This window comes from Chelonoidis abingdonii, chromosome 2 (assembly GCF_003597395.2).
Source record: "Chelonoidis abingdonii isolate Lonesome George chromosome 2, CheloAbing_2.0, whole genome shotgun sequence".
Lineage (NCBI taxonomy): Eukaryota > Metazoa > Chordata > Testudines > Testudinidae > Chelonoidis > Chelonoidis abingdonii.
In genome coordinates, this window is record NC_133770.1 from 21884050 (window position 1) to 21902293 (window position 18244).

Consider the following 18244-nt stretch of genomic DNA (forward strand, 5'->3'; position numbering starts at 1 on the left):
AAATAGGCAGAAGAGGATTTAGGATATATCAGCATCCACTAAAACCCATCAGCATTTGAATCCGGGTACATATTTCTCATGTTTCCTTTTGAATATCCGATATCTGCTTATACTTCATTACCCATCATCCGAATATTGTGCTAACAAGTAGCTTTTCTTAGACTGCTATTTGCAATAGAGTCTGAATGTGGAGAAAATGTTTATCTGCCACTTGTAAATATTAGTGATGGGTCTGTGCAGATCTCAATCTTAAAATGTCTTCAGGGATGTTCAGACCAGTGGTTTTGGTTTGCTCTGTTGTAGTAGAAGCAATTCTGACCTAAATCTGGCTTTGGATTCCAGTTCCTCTAGAAGTTTGGGAGTGTTCGGTGCTTCTCTTTAGTGAATATATTGTAAAGAATAGACTGTTGAATGTCAACACTCTAGTACAGTAAGAGTAAATATGTTGTCAAATACTATAGTACTGTTCTGTCTAACAAATTAATACAAATCTGTGCTTATCTGGAACGTATAGACAGTCATCAGTGCAGACAGTCACTTTCAAATAACACTGATATATTGCTCTCTTTTGCTCTTATCTTAGATGTACTGCTGAATTAACTTACTCTTAGTCTATACAGTTAATAACATTTCACGTTATAAGGCAATTTGAGGTTATATTTAACTAGCAATGGAGTGGCAAGTCATTTTTCATGTTTACTGGATAAATATAGGCATGTACTAACAGCAGATGAATGCAAGTTGTGTGTCAAGTATGGCAATTCTTATCACTACTAGATTACAAAACATCTGTACTTATTTCTATTTAGGGTTGTGAGTGAGATAATTTTCTCACTAAATAAATATTTCCAGAGCAGTTCTTAACATTATTTTCAATAAGTACATTATGCAGTTCGGATGAGTGCAACAGCATGGAGATGAGGAAAATATATTTGGAGTTCTGCACACTTTCACCGTGCATGATATATTAAAATTAGATCTAAAAAACCTATGGTAAAAGAACTGTATGGTTTCAAAGTCAAGCACTAAGAAGTTAGGAAGTGCCTGAAATGAGGTTGCCTGTGCAACTGTATGCATTATGGTACGGGCTTTTATTACATGATCACATACTATTTTTGCCCCAGGACTTCTGCCCCACTCAGTGAATGAGTAATTATTTAATATTTCTTTTGATCACCATTCAGTGTGTGGCTCCAGGCACTCCATACAAGCCCCATCTTAGAAATATCCTCAAGAACGTAAGAACGGCCGTACCAGGTCAGACCAAAGGTCCATCTAGCCCAGTATCTGTCTACCAACAGTGGCCTATGCCAGGTGCCCCAGAGGGAGTGAAGCTAACAGGCAATGATCAAGTGATCTCTCTCCTGCCATCCATCTCCATCCTCTGATGAACAGAGGCTAGGGACACCATTTTTCACCCTTCCTGGCTAATAGCCATTTATGGACTTAACCACCATGAATTTATCCAGTTCTCTTTTAAACACTGTTATAGTCCTAGCCTTCACAACCTCCTCAGGTAAGGAGTTCCACAAGTTGACTGTGTGCTGTGTGAAGAAGAACTTCCTTGTATTTGTTTTAAACCTGCTACCTATTAATTTCATTTGGTGACTCCTAGTTCTTGTATTATGGGAATAAGTAAATAACTTTTCAATATCCACTTTCTCCACATCACTCATGATTTTATATACCTCTATAATATCCCCCCTTAGTCTCCTCTTTTCCAAGCTGAAGAGGCCTAGCCTCTTTTATCTTTCCTCATATGGGACCCACTCCAAACCCCTAATCATTTTAGTTGCCCTTTTCTGAACCTTTTCTAGTGCTAGAATATCTTTTTTGAGGCGAGGAGACCACATCTGTACACAGTATTCGAAATGTGGGCGTACCATGGATTTATATAAAGGCAGTAATATATTCTCAGTCTTATTCTCTATCCCTTTTTTAATGATTCCTAACATCCTGTTTGCTTTTTTGACTGCCTCTGCACACTGCGTGGACATCTTATATAATAAATATAGAATTATTCATTTCCTCGTGGACATTTATGATGCTCTGACTGTAGTATCTGAGTGCTTCACAAATATTAATAAATTCATTCTCCCAGCACTTCTGTGAGATTTGATGGTGCTGTTGGTTTCCCCATTTTGCAGCTGGGGAACTGAGACACTAAGAGAGAGAGGCCAAAATTTTCCACTAATTTCAAGTGTTTTGTCACAGAGTGATACTAGCCCTTTAAGAGGGAGCAGGGCCAGTGCACATGTGACTGGTCACCTGACCTCAGCTGAGCTGTAAAAGAGGGCATTTACGTATAGAGAGGGCGAGGCTGGGTGAGTCAGGCTGTGGGCCAGTTAAGAAAGGGACAGAGAGAGTGGAAAAGGGGCCCTCACTGCCTGCTCCCTGGGACTAGGGAACCATGGAGCAGCAGGATTGCCAGAGTTCCCTGGAGGGGAAGCAGAAGGAACCTGAGAACTAAAAGGGCGAAAACCTCTGAGAACTGTAGCCTGGGGTAAGTTGAGGAACTATATGTTTGTTGATTTGACATTGTTTGGACAGTAAAACTGCATAAAAGGGACTGTGGTCATGTCAATGAGTCCTTAAGCTGGGGAGAAGCTTAAGGCAACAGAGTACAGGTGACCCAAGCTGATCCAGAGTACAGGTGACCCAGCTTAAGACCCAGAGTACAGGTGACCCAAGTGCTGAGTAGGGGTCACCTAGAACTCGATTTTTTCAAACTACTTCACATTTTTATAGCACTTTGTGTGTTCAAAGCACAGCTCCAGTCAATTTTTAGTTGCAGCTGTAAGTACTCAGCACTTCTGCAGATCTGGCACCAGGTGTTTCACATTGGAAACCTGAGGAACTCACAATTAGTGGCCAACTGTGAAAAGTTTGTTTTAAGGGACTTGCCCAGGTAAAGAATCTACTTCTCTAGGGTAGCATTCAATTTCTTGAATCATGAAATCATGAGGATTTTCTTAATCCTGTACTCTGTTGCCTCATTCACTATACACTATACAAATATGTTTTGGCTGATGCAGACTAACATGGCTAGTACTCTCAAACCTGTAATTAAAGACCCTATCATTATGCACAAAGAGCTAAATTAAGGTTGAACAAGCAACCTTAATTCTGGCATTTCCTAACTTTTGTGTGTTTGGCTTTACAACCTAACAGTGGGGGGGGTTTATGTTATTTCCTAATTTTAAAACATGTGGAAAAAACACATTCCATATTTAGTCATACTGACTCCTAACTTGGGTCATCAGCAGTGTTCAGATGCTTCGATCCATAGCACATACCTCTTACACTTAAAGTAATCAAGTTAACTGATGTCATCTACTGTGTGGATCCAGTCACTAGAGGCAGAGGGGGGAGACACTTTACCAATGGGTTTCACAGCTTTTTGCTGACAGCAGAATAATGTGAAAAATGAGGACCCTTGTTTTCAGTTCCATATTCTGTAGGTGTTCTCAAATGGCTATATAGACCCTTCTTCCGCTGTGCCCTTCATCTGTCCCTCACTGTCCTATCAACCCATCCCCACTTCAGCTCCTCCACCTCTTCTCTTATCTAACATGTACTGGCTCTGCTTCTCCTGACCTCTCTGCACAGGTATGTGACTGCTTCCTCCTCCTCACTTGCCTGAGTGCCAGTATCAGGGGAGCATTGAGAGTGCAGGAGAGTCTCCCTGCTCCCAGTTCCAGAGCCAGATGTGGCTAGAACAGAGGTGGGCAAACTTTTTGGCTTGAGGGCCACATCGGGGTTTTGCAACTGTATAGAGGGCCGGGTAAGGAAAGCTGTGCTTCCCCAAACAGCCTGGCCCTTGCCCCCTCCCACTTCCTGCCCCCTCACTGCCCCCCTCAGAACTCTGACCCATCCAACCCCCTCTGCTCCTTGTCCCCTCACTACCCCCTTCCCGGGATCCCTCACCTCTAACCGCCCCCTCTTGGGACCCTACCACCATCCCAACAAGCCCCCCCCCCGCTCCCTGTCCCCTGACTACCCTACCCCCGACAGGCCCCCAGGACTCCCATGCCTATTCAACTGCCACCTGTCCCCTGACTGCCCCAACCCTTATCCACAGCCCTGTCCCCAGCCAGACCCCCAGGACTCCCATGCCTATTCAACTGCCCCATCTCCTGACTGCCCCCCAGGGCTCCCTGCCCCTTATCCAACAACCCCTCGCTCCCTGCCCCCTTAGCATGCTACTCAGAGCCAGCCATGCCACCCCTCAGTCTAGAGCACTGGAGCAGGCCGGCAGTTCTCGCAGCCGTATTGCCTGGTAGGAGCTCACAGCCCTGCTACCCAGAGCACTGGTGCCACGGGGAGCTGAGGCTGCGGGGGATTGGGGGAGGAACAGCAGGGGAGGGGCCAAGGGCTAGCCTCCCTGGCCGGGAGCTCAAGGCCCAGGCAGGATGATCTGGCCTGTGGGCCATAGTTTGCCCACCTCTGGGCTAGAAGGAGCATTTGTGGGAAAAGTTTTTCTCAGTTCTGGGCTGTAGCATGCTCAGTGCGGACGGTATCTTGGAAGAATCGATCTGCCAGACTTAAGTCTCTACGGAGCATGTATAAACTGATTTTACAGAGGCTTGTAAGTGCCAAGATTCTGGCATATTTTCATGGAGAAAGCAAAAGGCACACCACTGATATCAGGGCAACTACTCTGCTAAATTTTAAGGGCTTTTTCTAAGGCATGGTGAAACTAGAACATCTTAACAAAATGCTTGTAAGAATTTTTTAACAACATAATTTTCCCTGGCGTCATTCTCAGCAATGGCTGAACCATTGTGGCTAAAATGCTCCAAAATGTTCAGCATGTGACAGATACAGTCTGCCTGTGGAACTCCTTGCCAGAGGATGTTGTGAAGGCCCAGACTATAACAGGGTTCAAAAAAGAACTAGATATATTCATAGAGGATAGGTCCAACAATGGCTATTAGCCAGGATGGGCAGGAATGGTGTCCCTAGCCTGTTTGCCAGAAGCTGGGAATGGGCGACAGGGGATGGATCACTCGATGATTACCTGCCCTGTTCATTCCCTCTGGGGCACCTGGCATTGGCCATTGTCAGAAGACTGGGCTAGAAGGACCTTTGGTCTGACCCAGTATGGCCGTTCTTATGTTATATACAACATGTAAAATTTCTGCCAAACTAACAATTTATGTTAAATTATAAGTAACTGAAGCAGGGTCTTATAGTGGGAAGTGTTGGGCAACTGTAAGGAGAAGCAGCATTACTAGCTTCACTTACAAAATGTTTATTTTACTTTATTTTTACCCACACATGTGTCATATACTACACAGGATATGATAATTACAATGTGTGATCAATTGAAACTCACATCATGCGTGGTCTTGGGCTGTCACCCTCATCTACTGTATTCAGATCTGGGCTCAAGCACACCAGGATGGTAGCAAAGTATCCAGTGAGATGCCTCATATGTGGTCAGTTATTTGAAAAGCCCTCAAAAACTGCTGTCAGTACCCCCAATTGTATGCAGTTGTATGGTAAAATTGTTGCTACATTATTCTAGTCTCAAGACCACTCCAGATGGTGCCAGTGAAAGCAGAGATTAGACTCACAGGAGATGAGACCCAAGGTGTATAGGACAGGACACAATTAAAACTGGCCATACACCAAAGGAAAACATAATAAAAGAGAGAGAGAAATGCACCAAATTGCCACTTGTTTTTCTAACAGAGGGGGAAAAGGGGAGGGAGGGAGACTAGTCAGCAAAAGCAGGAGGAACAGAATGGCCAAGCACTGAAGCAGCCTATGAGATGTAAGGAAAGATGTGGAATGTGAATCCAAAGAGGTCAGTGCTCAAGGAGAGGCTTTAGAACCCGTGTGTAACTGGGTCACGTGTGAAAGGCAGGAGAGCAGCTCGGGGGCTGTTGGCTGTAGCATGGCCGTGCTGTGCCAGAGCAGAATGGGTGGGTTAGAATAGCTATGTCAAGGGCAGCATGGTCAAACACCTCAGCAAGCAGTTAGAGTTAATTGTAGAACTGAACTATAGGCCATGCCCCACACATTTGTTCTTGCAGTAGGAAGTATAGCAAAATATATTGCTGCTTTGTGTGCACAGCACTGAGCACCAGCCAGTTCCAACACTTGGGGGGTGCATGGATTGGCTAGCTGTAGCCCCCTACCAAGTGGGGCATGCCATTGGTATTATGGGGCTCACCAGCCACCCAAGAGAAGTGGGCTGCTCATAACTGTGCCCCAGCAATTTAGTGCTAGCTGCTAAGGCCCTATAGGTGCCCTCAAGTTGTAAATGAATACCGGAAAAGAGAATAGGCAATGTCTGTTGGCATGATTGTTCATATAGTGGTATCCTATGATTAATGTTTGTACAGTGCTCTCAAGATAAAAAGCACTATGTGCTGTAAGTGCTAAGTATTATTAGCAGTCAAATGAGTATATAAGTTTGTTATAAAAAAAAAAAAGCTTGCAATATGTGGAGGGTTGAAATTAATGCAAAGTGTTGTCAGTAATTAATTGTTCTATAGTTGTATTCAAATAGATATTAAATTTTGCTATTAAGAACACAGTCACTAACACTCAGACTCTAAAATCTTGTACGTACTGCATTGTGGAACCTTCACTTTTGCTATAGTTCATATTTATTTAAGAGAAGGGATCGTTTCAGAGTTCATAGCTTATAAATAGTGCAGTCTGGGTTTACAGCATTTTAAAATTATTAGAACTCTTAGTGCCAGATTGTCGGACTCAGAGTAACATTTGCTAAAGCTAATTAAAGTTTAATAAGTTTAATAAATGTGATTGTTACAGACAAAAAAATCATTGAAGTGCGGTTGAAAATTATTAAGTTCCAATCAGGTCACATAATAAATTGATGATGCTTCTTACTTCCAAACTGTTGCAGCTTCCCATTGTCGAGTATTCAATTATGCAACAAATGGTGCCCTTGACGTGACATTTCAATATAGAACTTCATTTTTTACATTTTTAAAGCTTAAAGTAGGAAAATTCAATTAGCATTTTGAAAAAAACACTAAAATTGCAGCATTTTAGCTGTGAAACATATTTTAAGGCCTCCATTTAAACAATAATTGAACTTAAAATCTCATTGACCTCCTGCTTTAGGGTGGCTTTTTTTTTTTTTTACAATTTCTAAAACCTGATGATCTATTTTAGCTCAGCCAAGCATTTGTTGAAATTAATATTCCCTTTGCCAATGAAAGCAGAGCATTAGGTGTAACAAATAAATGTCCTCTGTATCCCCATTAGTCTTGGCGAGATAAACGTGATTTCTTAAAGAAATTAGAAAACTAAACATGAAATAAAACCTCAGATACTTGCTCAGCATATCATAGAATCATAGAAGACCAACCCAAATTTGGCTAGTTTCTACCTTATGGGTTTCATATGTAGGTACATAAGAACTACATGATTCTGTGGTATATTATTGGTACGCTGCATCTTAAAAAGCACAGAAGTGTATGGTCCTTAAAATAAAATATTATGCGTCTTGTCTGGATAATATTATATCTCATTAATAGACAATTTTAGGTCCCAGTCCTGCAAAAATGTACAGATGTGCTTAATTTTACATATGCACATTGTGCTATTGACCTCATTAGGACAACTCATGTGTATGTGCATACAGTTAAGTACATGCAAAAAGATCAGGACCTTAGACTGCAAACTCATTGGGTCCAGGACTGCCTTTAATCTGTGTCTTGTATAGCATTAGAGACACTGTCAGAATTTAGCAAATAAAATATTTACATGTCCTGACTTATGTGCAGCAGGAAGATTAAGTTGTTTGATAATGTGCTCGGTATGTGCTTTCTGTCTATTTATTTTGCCTATTCTAACTGTACTAAAAAATAACCTGAGGACCGAGGAGGAGGTTGATTGTTGTTTTTTGTATGAAATTCAGGTTGCGGTCCGAGCAGATGGTCACTTGATAATATAACATTTAACCAATGTTTATTTGTGGCATGGCTACCCCTTAATCTAGCCTTGGCTTGATACAATGTGCGTAACATATTAATGTCAATGCAGAGAGAACTGAAATTGAATTTGAAAGAAAAAGTTTATTTTAGATTTATATACAAATTCTAACTTGTAAGACTTGCTTAACTAAACTCTATAGAAAATCCATTAGACTGTTAGCAAGAGAAGAAGGTTCTTTTATTTTTGTTAGAGAGCTTCATCTATATAAGGGTATCAAGGAAAAACATGAAGCAATAAGGAAAATAACAAAAAAAACTGTAATTCAAAGAAATCATCTTGTACTTTAGGCAATGCAAAGTGGGCTGAACAGGCCCAAGGACCCAGCCCATTATGCTTGCCCTCACTACTGCTGGTGGTCTTTAGCTTCCAATCAGAGCTGGGCAAATAATGGATTTTTTAATTCGGGAAGTGGGCAAGGAGAGAGGCAGGCAAACTGAAAATACAAAAATATTCCTGTTCAGTTTGGACCAAATCCTTTTCCTCAAAGTTTTTGTTGAAACAAAAACGTAAAACAGTTTCATTTTGAGATGACTTGAAACAGGGATTGGACTTCTTTTGAGTTTTCGTTTTGAGTCGGTGGTTTCAGGTGTTTTTCATCTTTTATTGGTGTGTGTGGTTTTTTGTTTTGTTTTGTTTTTAATTGGCCATTTAAAATACCATTTCAAATTGAAAAGTTTAAACAAAACATTTCAAAATAGTCTAAATGAAACTTTTCAATTCTTTCAAAAACTTTTTTTCTTTGGGGGGAGTGTCATCTGAAACCCTTTGCCGAAATCTACTTGGATTGATTTTAGGAACCAAGAAATGCTTTTATCTATGGAAAGCTGTTAGCAATTTTTTTAAATATTTTTTTTTACTCAGCTCTGCTCCCAATGCTTAACACTGGTGCATTTTCAGTAAGTATACAAGTGTTATGAAATTCCAGTGCCCAGCTCCAAGTGTACGAATTCGGTAGTGGTAGGGAAATAACAGGAATTGTGCATGCTTGGAAGACTTTGTAAGGCGAGCCTATACTTAATTGTACCTAAGATTTCTGCAAATAATTTCTTAGTTGCAAATAAATCAAAGACCTGTTTCTGCATGCTTCTATATTTTAAATTTTCATGTTTCGCTGTTTCTGTGGAACCAGGTATTTGCAGAATATAGCATGTGAACAATAACACAGCTAGCTATGCCCCTTCCCCCCATGCTGGGCCTTAAGACCTTATGTTTTCTACAATATGGCCATTATTATTATTATTATTTATTATTATTTTGTCATACCTATTTGGGCATGCTTTTAGGGCAACCAAGGGAACATAAAAACAGCCATACTGGGTCATATCAGTGGTCCCAATAGCCTGTCCCTGACAGTGGCCAGGGTCATATGCATCTGAGGGAACGAACTGAACAGGGCAATTTCAAGGGATGTATCCTCAGTCGTCCAGTCTAAGGGTCTGGCAGCTGGAGTATGAGAGACAGCTGGAGCATGGGGTTGCATCTCTGACTGTCTTGGCTAATATCCATTAATGGACCTTTCCTCCATGAACGTATCTAATTCTTTTTTGAATGCAGTTATACTTTTGGCCTTCACAACATTGCATGGCAACAGTTTTCACAGGTTGACCATGTGTTGTATGAAGAAGTACTTCCTTTTGTTTGTTTTAAATCTGCTGCCTGTAAATTTCATCGGGTGACCCCTGATTCTTGTGTTATGTGAAGGGATAAATAACACTTCTTCGAGTGGTTGTTCATGTCCATTCAAAGTAAGTGTGCGCGCGCCGCGTGCACGCCAGCCAGAAGATTTTCCCCTAGTAGTGTCCGTAGGGTCGGCCCTGGCGCCCTCTGGAGTGGCGTCACTACGGTGCCCTATAAAGGGACCCGCCGACCCTCCACCCCCTCAGTTCCTTCTTACTGCCGGTAATGGCTAGCTGGAACTTCTCTTGCACATAGCAAGTTAGCAGTGTCCTATCCTTGTGCATAGTCCGTGTATATAGTTACGTTATAGTCAGTTTACTTAGGTCATTGTATATAGTTCTTGGTAGTTTGGGGGGGTCCCCTCCCCCAAGCTTCATTGCCCACTGGGGCATGCCCAGGTCTCCCGGGTTTAAACTCTGCAAGGACTGCGGGAAATTCATGCCCAAGAGTGACCCACACTCTGCTTGATTGAGGTGCCTCAGAGAGAGCCACCAAAAGGACCGATGCTCTATCTGCAGAGGCTTCCGCCCGGGAACTCTCAAAGACAGAGCTCAAAGACTTAGAGTCCTCCTAATGGAGGCTGCCCTGCAGCCACCCTCGGACCCACAACCGGCCGAGGTGGTGCCCAGCATGTCTTCATTGGTATAGAGCACCCCAGCACCGGATCAGGACTTAGGGTCCAGCCCAAGTCGTCTAAGACCTGGCACCGGACGGAGTTGGGTCATAGGAAGTTGGCCTTAGTGCGGCACCGCTCACTGTCGCCGGTGCCAGTTAAGAAGAGAGAGCCAGTGAGGGAACGGTCACCCCATCAGGATCTGAGGCCGATGCCATCCGCAGGTGCAAGCAGACAGGCTGGGCTACAGCCCTCGGCTGCTCCGTCGACTCCCGCACCGCAGAAAGGGTGGTCAAGTCCAGACCGGCTTAGATCCCCAGACCTCAGTGAAGACTTGCGCCTCCCTTCGACACCGGAGGTGTTCGAAGCGGCCTCAGACTTGATGGGACTCCTGGCGCCGGCCTCCCCACGCCGTAGGGAGTTGCCTACCGTGGCCCATCCCCCAGTACAATCTAGAGGCAAGCCGGCCATGCTGTCGCCTCCCTCCCCGCACCGCACCATTAAGGCGGCACTGGACCAGATAAGAGGCTCCCCACCGCCTCAGCACCACTCTCCAATGGCACTGGGTGCTGCTCCCCCCCCAGGCAAACTTCTACCGCTCCAGCCGGTCGCGGAGCAGGAGATCAGTTTTGGGTGCGAGCCACCAGCGTTACCCACAGTGGCGGCAGCAGTGGCATCCGCCCTCGCAGTGGCCTTTTTGGACCCCCTGGGCCTACCACCAGTTGGTAGGCCAGGCGTTTGGTCCTCGATCAAGGTTGGCCTCGGTCTCCTCGGCGTCGGTGGCCCTGGCGCAGCTGCCTCCTCCACTGGCACCATTGCCGGGCAGGAGTGTGCCATATCCAAGCTCAGCACCCCCTAGCCTGGCAGTGGCACTGGCAGCAGCTACAGTTTGGGCTCAGCAGGCACCGCTCGATACGCCAAGCCGCTCACTAGTGACCCCGGTACCGGTCACGGTGCCGCAGTTGGAATCGGAACCGGCCCTGCAACCACAGTACTGTGTGCTGCAGGACCCCGAAGGACTGGACACACCGGAGGAAGGGCCGATCCATGTAATTTCCTCGTCTTCCTCCCTGGACAAAGCGGTCTCGGGCATGGCTGCGGCACCGGTCCTGGAGGATACTCGAATCCTCCAACAGCTGCTCCGGCGAGCAGCTCAGAGCCTCGCAATCCAAGCTGAGGAAATCGAGGTGGATGTGGACCCTGTAGTAGACATCCTGGCTCCCTCAGGGCCATCCAGGGTGGCTCTCCAGCTGATAAAGTCTATAGCGGATACGTCCCGCACCTTATGGCAAACATCAGCCTCACTGGCCTCTACTGCCAAAAGAACAGAGCGGTGCTATTTCATCCCCTCTAAAGGGCACAAACACTTGTGTACACACACACACACACACACACACACACACCGGCCTCCCTGGTGGTCGATGCGGCCAACCAACGGGAGCGTCAAGGGTTTCAGGAGTCAACACCAAAGAGCAGGGATGCTAAAAGATTTGACCTCTTTGGCAGAAAAGTGTAGTCCATGGCAGGCCTCCAACTCCGCACTGCTAACAACAGGCAATTGTAGGCCGATATGGTCATAATACGTGTTCAGCCATGTCAAAGTTCACGGAGCTCCTTCCCCAGTACTCGAGGTCAGAGTTTTCGGCCCTAGTGGAAAAGGGGAAGCTGATCTCCCGAGCCTCTCTCCAGGCTGCCTTAGATGCGGCGGATTCAGCCTTGCGCTCCCTGGCCACGGGGCTGGTCATGCGGCGGGGAGCCTAGCTCCAGGTCTCGGGCCTGCCCTATGAGGTCCAGCAGACCATTCAGGACCTCCCCTTCGAGGGGCAGATGTTGTTTTCCGAAAAGACGGACAAGCATCTGCATAGCCTAAAGGACTCGCAGGCCATGCTTCGCTCGCTGGGCTTGCATACCCCTGCGACCCAGCGCAGGCAGTTTAGGCCGCAGATGGCCCCACGCCCCTACCAGCCTCAGACTTGCCAGGAGCTGGGGCGCAGGCGGGGCAGAAATGGCAGGAGGCGTCACCAACACCACCCCTCTGACCAGGTGTCCGGTCAATCAAGACCGCCATCGGGGCGTAGACCCCCTATTTGATGGTACGGTCGAGGACGGCCTACCTATAAAGGCTCTGGATCCTTCTACTCCTACCTTTGGGTAACATCTGTCCCCCTTCTACCGTGCCTGGTATCGAATCACATCAGACAGCTGGGTGCTTTGCACAGTAGAGAGGGATATTCTATCCAGTTCTCCTCCCACCCTCCACACCAACCCCTCTCCCCGTCCCTCTTCAGGGACCCATCTCACGAGCAACTTCTAAGTCAAGAAGTGAAGTCCCTCATGGAGGTAGGGGCAGTGGAGGAAGTCCTTCAGGAACTCAGGGGCAAAGGCTTCTACTCCCAGTATTTCCTAATACCGAAGGCGAAAGGGGGCCTGAGACCCATCCTAGACTTGCGGCGGCTGAACAAGTTTGTGCGAAAGCTCAAGTTCCACATGGTTTCCCTGTCCTCGATTATTCCCTCCCTGGATCCAGGAGATTGGTATGCCACCCTCGATTTAAAGGATCCTTATTTCCACATTGCCATAATTCCCTGACACCGTCGGTACCTCAGGTTTGTCGTGGCCGACGCCCATCTGCAGTTCACAGTGCTCCCGTTCGGCCTGTCAGCTGCTCCGAGGGTCTTCACGAAGTGCATGAAGTCGTGGCGGCCTTCCTGCACAGGCGGGGCATCCAGGTATTCTGCTACCTGGACAACTGGCTCATAAAGGGCCACTCCAAGGAGCAGGTGGAGACCCAGGTGTCGTTCATCAGGCGCACCTTTCTCAATCTCGGCCTCCTCTTGAACGAAGCCAAGTCCATCCTGTCTCCGACACAACGAATAGAGTTCATAGGAGCAGTTCTCGACTCCACCCACGCCAGAGCATACCTGGCAGAATCCAGGTTCCGGGTGATTTCTGAGCTCATCCTCGGACTGTACCGCGCCCCGCTTACCATGGCGCGAGTTTGCCTCCGGCTGTTGGGTCACATGGCGGCGTACACCTATGTGGTAAACCATGCCAGACTCCGGCTTCACCCGCTGCAGTCCTGGTTAGCGACAGTATATCGCCCAGCCCGGGACCCCTTGGACTCAGTGGTGTCTGTTCCCCGCCTGGTGCTAAGCTCACTGCGGTGGTGGCTCGACCCGCAGAAAGTTTGCATGAGTGTACCCTTCACTGCCCCTCAACCCTCCCTCTCCCTGGTAACGGATGCCTCGGATCGGGGTTGGGGAGCGCACCTGGGACACCTCAGGATGCAGGGCTTGTGGTCGCCGGAGGACCTCGAGTTGCATATCAGTGTCAGGGAGCTGAGAGCAGTTCGCCTGGCTTGTTTGACCTTCCAGCCCACCTGGCAGGCAGATGTTTCAGTCCTCTCGGACAACACATCGGCTGTCTTTTATATCAACAAACGGGGGGTGCACGCTCCTCTCCCCTGTGCAGGGAAACCCTCACACTGTGGGATTTATGCATCCACAGTGCTACCCACCTGACAGCGTTCTACCTTCCGGGGGAGCAGAACAGTTTGGTGGGCACCCTCAGCCGCTCGTTCTGGGGTCACAAGTGGTCCCTCCGATGGGACGTGGTCACTCAATCTTCCAGCTCTGGGGCTTTCCCCGGTTAGATCTGTTCGCCTCGAGGGAAAACAGAAAGTGCCAACGGTTCTGCTCCCTCCTGGGCCGCAGTCAGGGGTCTCTATCGGACGCCTTCCTACAGTCTTGGGGGGTCGATCTGCTCTACTCCTTTCCTCTGATCCCCCTGATACACAGGGTGATTTTGAAGATTCGCAGGGATCACGCACGGGTAATCCTGATAGCTCCGATGTGGCCACGCCAACATTGGTGCACATCACTCCTGCACATGTCCGTTCAGGCGCCCCTGACGCTGCCCCTGCTTCCGGATCTGATCACGCAGGACCGGGGCTCCCTCCACCACCCGAACCTGGAATCTCTCCGCCTCACAGCCTGGATGCTCCATGGCTGAACCCGGTGGAGATGCAGTGCTCCCAGCAGGTCAGACAAGTGCTGCTCAGTAGTAGGAAACCGTCAACTAGGGCCACCTATCTGGCCAAATGGAAGTGCTCCTCCATATGGTCAGGTTAGTGAGATCACAATCCGCTGGTGGTCCCTATCCCCATTGTCCTAGACTGTTTGCTCCACCTCAGACAACTGGGCCTCTCCCTCTCCTCGGTTCGTATTCACTTGGTGGCCATCTCGGCTTTCCATCCAGGAGAGGGGGATACCTTGGTGTTTGCGAACCCGCTGGTCAGGCGTTTCCTCAAAGTTATGGACAGGCTATTTCCACATGTTCGTCAGACGGCCCCTGTTTGGGACCTGAATCTGGTCCTCTCCGCCCTCTCGGGGCCTCCCTTTGAGCCTCTGGCTTCGTGCTCTCTGTTGTTCTTGTCGTATAAGACGGCCTTCCTGGTGGCGATCACCTTGGCCAGGAAGGTGTCGGAGCTCAGGATGTTAACATCCGAGCCCCTATTCATGGTTTTCTATAAGGACAAGGTCCAACTTAGACCTCGCTCGGCTTTCCTACCCAAGGTCGTGTCACAGTTCCACATGGGTCAGGATATTTTTCTCCCGGTGTTCTATCCGAAACCACACTCTTCCAATGAGGAGCGGAAGTTACATTCCCTGGACGTCCGCAGGGCCTTGGCTTTTTACATTGAGCATACCAAGCCGTTCAGATGCTCGACTCAGCTCTTCATCGCAGTGGTGGATAGGATAAGGGGCTCCCGGTCTCCTCTCAGCGAATCTCTTCGTGGATCGTGACCTGCATCCGGGAATGCTACCGCATAGCTAGGACCCCTGTCCCTCTGGTTATGGCCCATTCCACTATGGCGCAGGCCTCCTCTGCGGCTTTCCTGGCTCAGATCCCGACTCAGGAGATTTGTAGAGCGGCCACGTGGTCCTCCATCCACACGTTCTCATCCCACTACGCCATCACGCACCAGGCTAGGGATGATGCAGCCTTCGGTCGTGCAGTACTCCAGTAAGCAGTGATCTCCGACCCCGCCACCTGAGGTTAGGCTTGTGGAGTCACCTACTTTGAATGGACATGAACAACTGCTCGAAGAAGAAAAAACGTTTACCCACCTTTTAGTAACTGTTGTTCTTTGAGATGTGTTGTTCATGTCCATTCCAATACCCACCCTCCTGCCCCTCTGTTGGAGTGCGGGCAAGAAGGAACTGAGAGGGTGGAGGGTCGGCGGGCCCCTTTATAGGGCACCGTAGTGGTGCCACTCCAGGAGGCGCCAGGGCCGACCCTACGGACGCTGCTAGGGGAAAATCTTCCGGCTGGCTTGCACATGGCGCGCACACCTACTTTGAATGGACATGAACAACACATCTCAAAGAACAACAGTTACTAAAAAGTGGGTAACCGTTTTTTCCTTATTTGACAGGTTTCAGACAGGTAGCAGCCGTGTTAGTCTGTATGCGCAAAAAGAACAGGAGTACTTGTGGCACCTTAGAGACTAAGTATGCTCAAATAAATTTGTTAGTCTCTAAGGTGCCACAAGTTCTCCACTTCCTTATTTGCTTTCTCCATACCATTCGTGTTTTATAGACCTCTGTCATATCACCCCCCCACTCATCTCTTTTTTAAGCTGAATATTCCCATCTTTTTAATCTCTCTTCATATTGAAGCTGTTCTATACCCTAATCCTTTTTGTTGCCCTTCTCTGCATCTTTTCCTGTTCTCATATATCTTTTGAGACGAGGTGACCAGAATTCCATGCAGTATTCAAGGTGTGGGTGTACCGTGGATTTATAGAGTGGCATTATGATAGTTACTATCTGATTACCTATCCCTTTCCTAATGGTTCCTGACATTGTTAGCTTTTCTGAGTGTCACTGCACATTTAGCAGATGCTTTTAGAGAACTGTCCACAATGTCTCTAAGATCTCTTTCTTGAGTAGTTAAATTAACGGTTAATTTAGACCCCATCATTTTGTATGTATAGTTGGGATTATTTTTTCCAATGTGCATTTCTTAGCTTTAATCAACATTGAATTTCATCTGCCATGTAGTCACCTAGGTTAGTGAGATCCCTTTGTAATTCTTCACAGTCAGCTTTGGACTTAACTGTCCTGAGTAAATTTGTACCATCTGCAAATTGTCACCTCACTGTTCATCCCCTTTTCTGGATCATTTATGAATAGGTTGAACAGCACAGGTACCAGTACACATCCTGGGGGAACCCTGCTTTTTACCTCTCTCCATTGTGAAAACTGACCATTTGTTCCTACTCTCTTTCCTATCTTTTAACCACTTATCCATGAGGGGACCTTCCCTTTTATCCCATGACTGCTTAGTTTGCTTAAGAGCCGTTGGTGAGAGTCCTTCTCAAAGGGTTTCTGAAAGTTCAGGCATGCTGTATCAACTGAATCACCCTTGTCCAAATACTTCTTGACTCCTTCAGAGAATTATAATAGATTGGTGAGGCATGATTTCGCTGTACAAAAGCCATGTTGATTCTTCCCAACATACCATGTTTATCTGTGTGTCTGATCATTTGTTCTTTACTATAGTTTCAACCATTTTGCCTGGTTCTGATGTTAGGTTTACCTGCCTGTAATTGCCAGGATCACCTCTGGAGCCTTTTTGAACAATAGACCTTGCATTAACTATCTGCCAGTCATCTGGTACAGAGACTGATTTAAGTGATAAGTTACATATCACAGTTAGTAGTTCTGCAATTTCATATTGGAGTTCCTTCAGAACTCTTTGGTGAGTACCATCTGTTCCTGATGACTTAGTACTGTCTAATTTATCAATTTGTTCCAAAACCTCTGCTAGTGATACAGTCACTCCTTACTTAATGTCATCCTAGTTAGCGTTGTTTTGTTATGTCACTGCTTTATTAGAGAACATGCTTGTTTACAGTTGCGCAATGCTCCCTTCCAACTTTGTTTGGCAGCCACCTGCTTTGTCCTCTGCTTGCAGGAAGAGCAGCTGTTGGAGCTAGCCGGTGGGGGCTTGTAACCAGGGTGGGCCGGCAGCCCCCCTATCAGCTCCCTTAGTTCCCTGTGCCACAGCCACCCAGCAGGCTACCAATTGTCGGGAAGTTCAGATGTCCCTCCCCTCACTGCCATGTGCTGCTCCTGCCCTCTGCATTGGAGCTGCTCCCGGGAGCCTCCTGCTTGCTGTGCAGGGGGAGGGGAGGAAGAGGGATCTGATGTCAGGGTGTCCCCCTCCCCCACTCCTGTACCCCATCTCCACAGAGCATGGGGTGACATGACAGGGCTCAGGATGGAGGGAGCTTGCTAGCAGCAGCTACTGTCTCAACTTGCTGATCTACTTTAAAAGGCAGTGTACTTAGAGTGGGGTCAGCGTACTTAAAGGGCCAATGCGTGTCTGTCTGTCTCTCTCTCTCCTCCCTCCCCCTACACGGTGTGTGTGGCGCACTCTCTCTCTCTCTCTCTGACACACACACACACACACACACACACACACACACACACACACACACACACACACACACACACACACACACACACACGGCACTTTGGAAAGTGATGCATTCCAGTGGAAAAGAGTGGGTTCATCATCACTGTTCAGGTTCCGCAGGGAGTGTTTGCAGCTATTGTCATGTGTCTATTCTGTCTCCTTCCTCCATTTGTTCTGTCTTGTAGAGTGTGAGGCTACATCAGTGGCTCTCAAACGTTTGTACTGGTGACCCTTTTCACATAGCAAGCCTCTGAGTGCAACCCCCCTTATAAATTAAAAATACTTTTTAATATATTTAACACTATTATAAATACTGGAGCAAAGCAGGGTTTGGGGTGGAGGTTGACAGCTCGTGACCACCACCACCCCCCGTAATAATCTCGCGACCCCCTGAGGGGTCCCGACCCCCAGTTTGAGAATCCCTGGGCTACATTAACAACAATGTATTATCCTTGAGGTTTCAGCCAAGTGCTAGTTCATCATTTAGCA

General features: G+C 47.1%; 2 protein-coding genes across 2 annotated transcripts in view; both read left to right on the forward strand.

Moving 5' to 3' along the window:
- Window positions 1-18244, forward strand: part of NOM1 (nucleolar protein with MIF4G domain 1) — a 368675-nt gene that overhangs the window by 332800 nt on the left and 17631 nt on the right. The gene's annotated exons all lie outside the window — the stretch shown is intronic.
- Window positions 1-18244, forward strand: part of UBE3C (ubiquitin protein ligase E3C) — a 189246-nt gene that overhangs the window by 166961 nt on the left and 4041 nt on the right. The window lies entirely within an intron of this gene.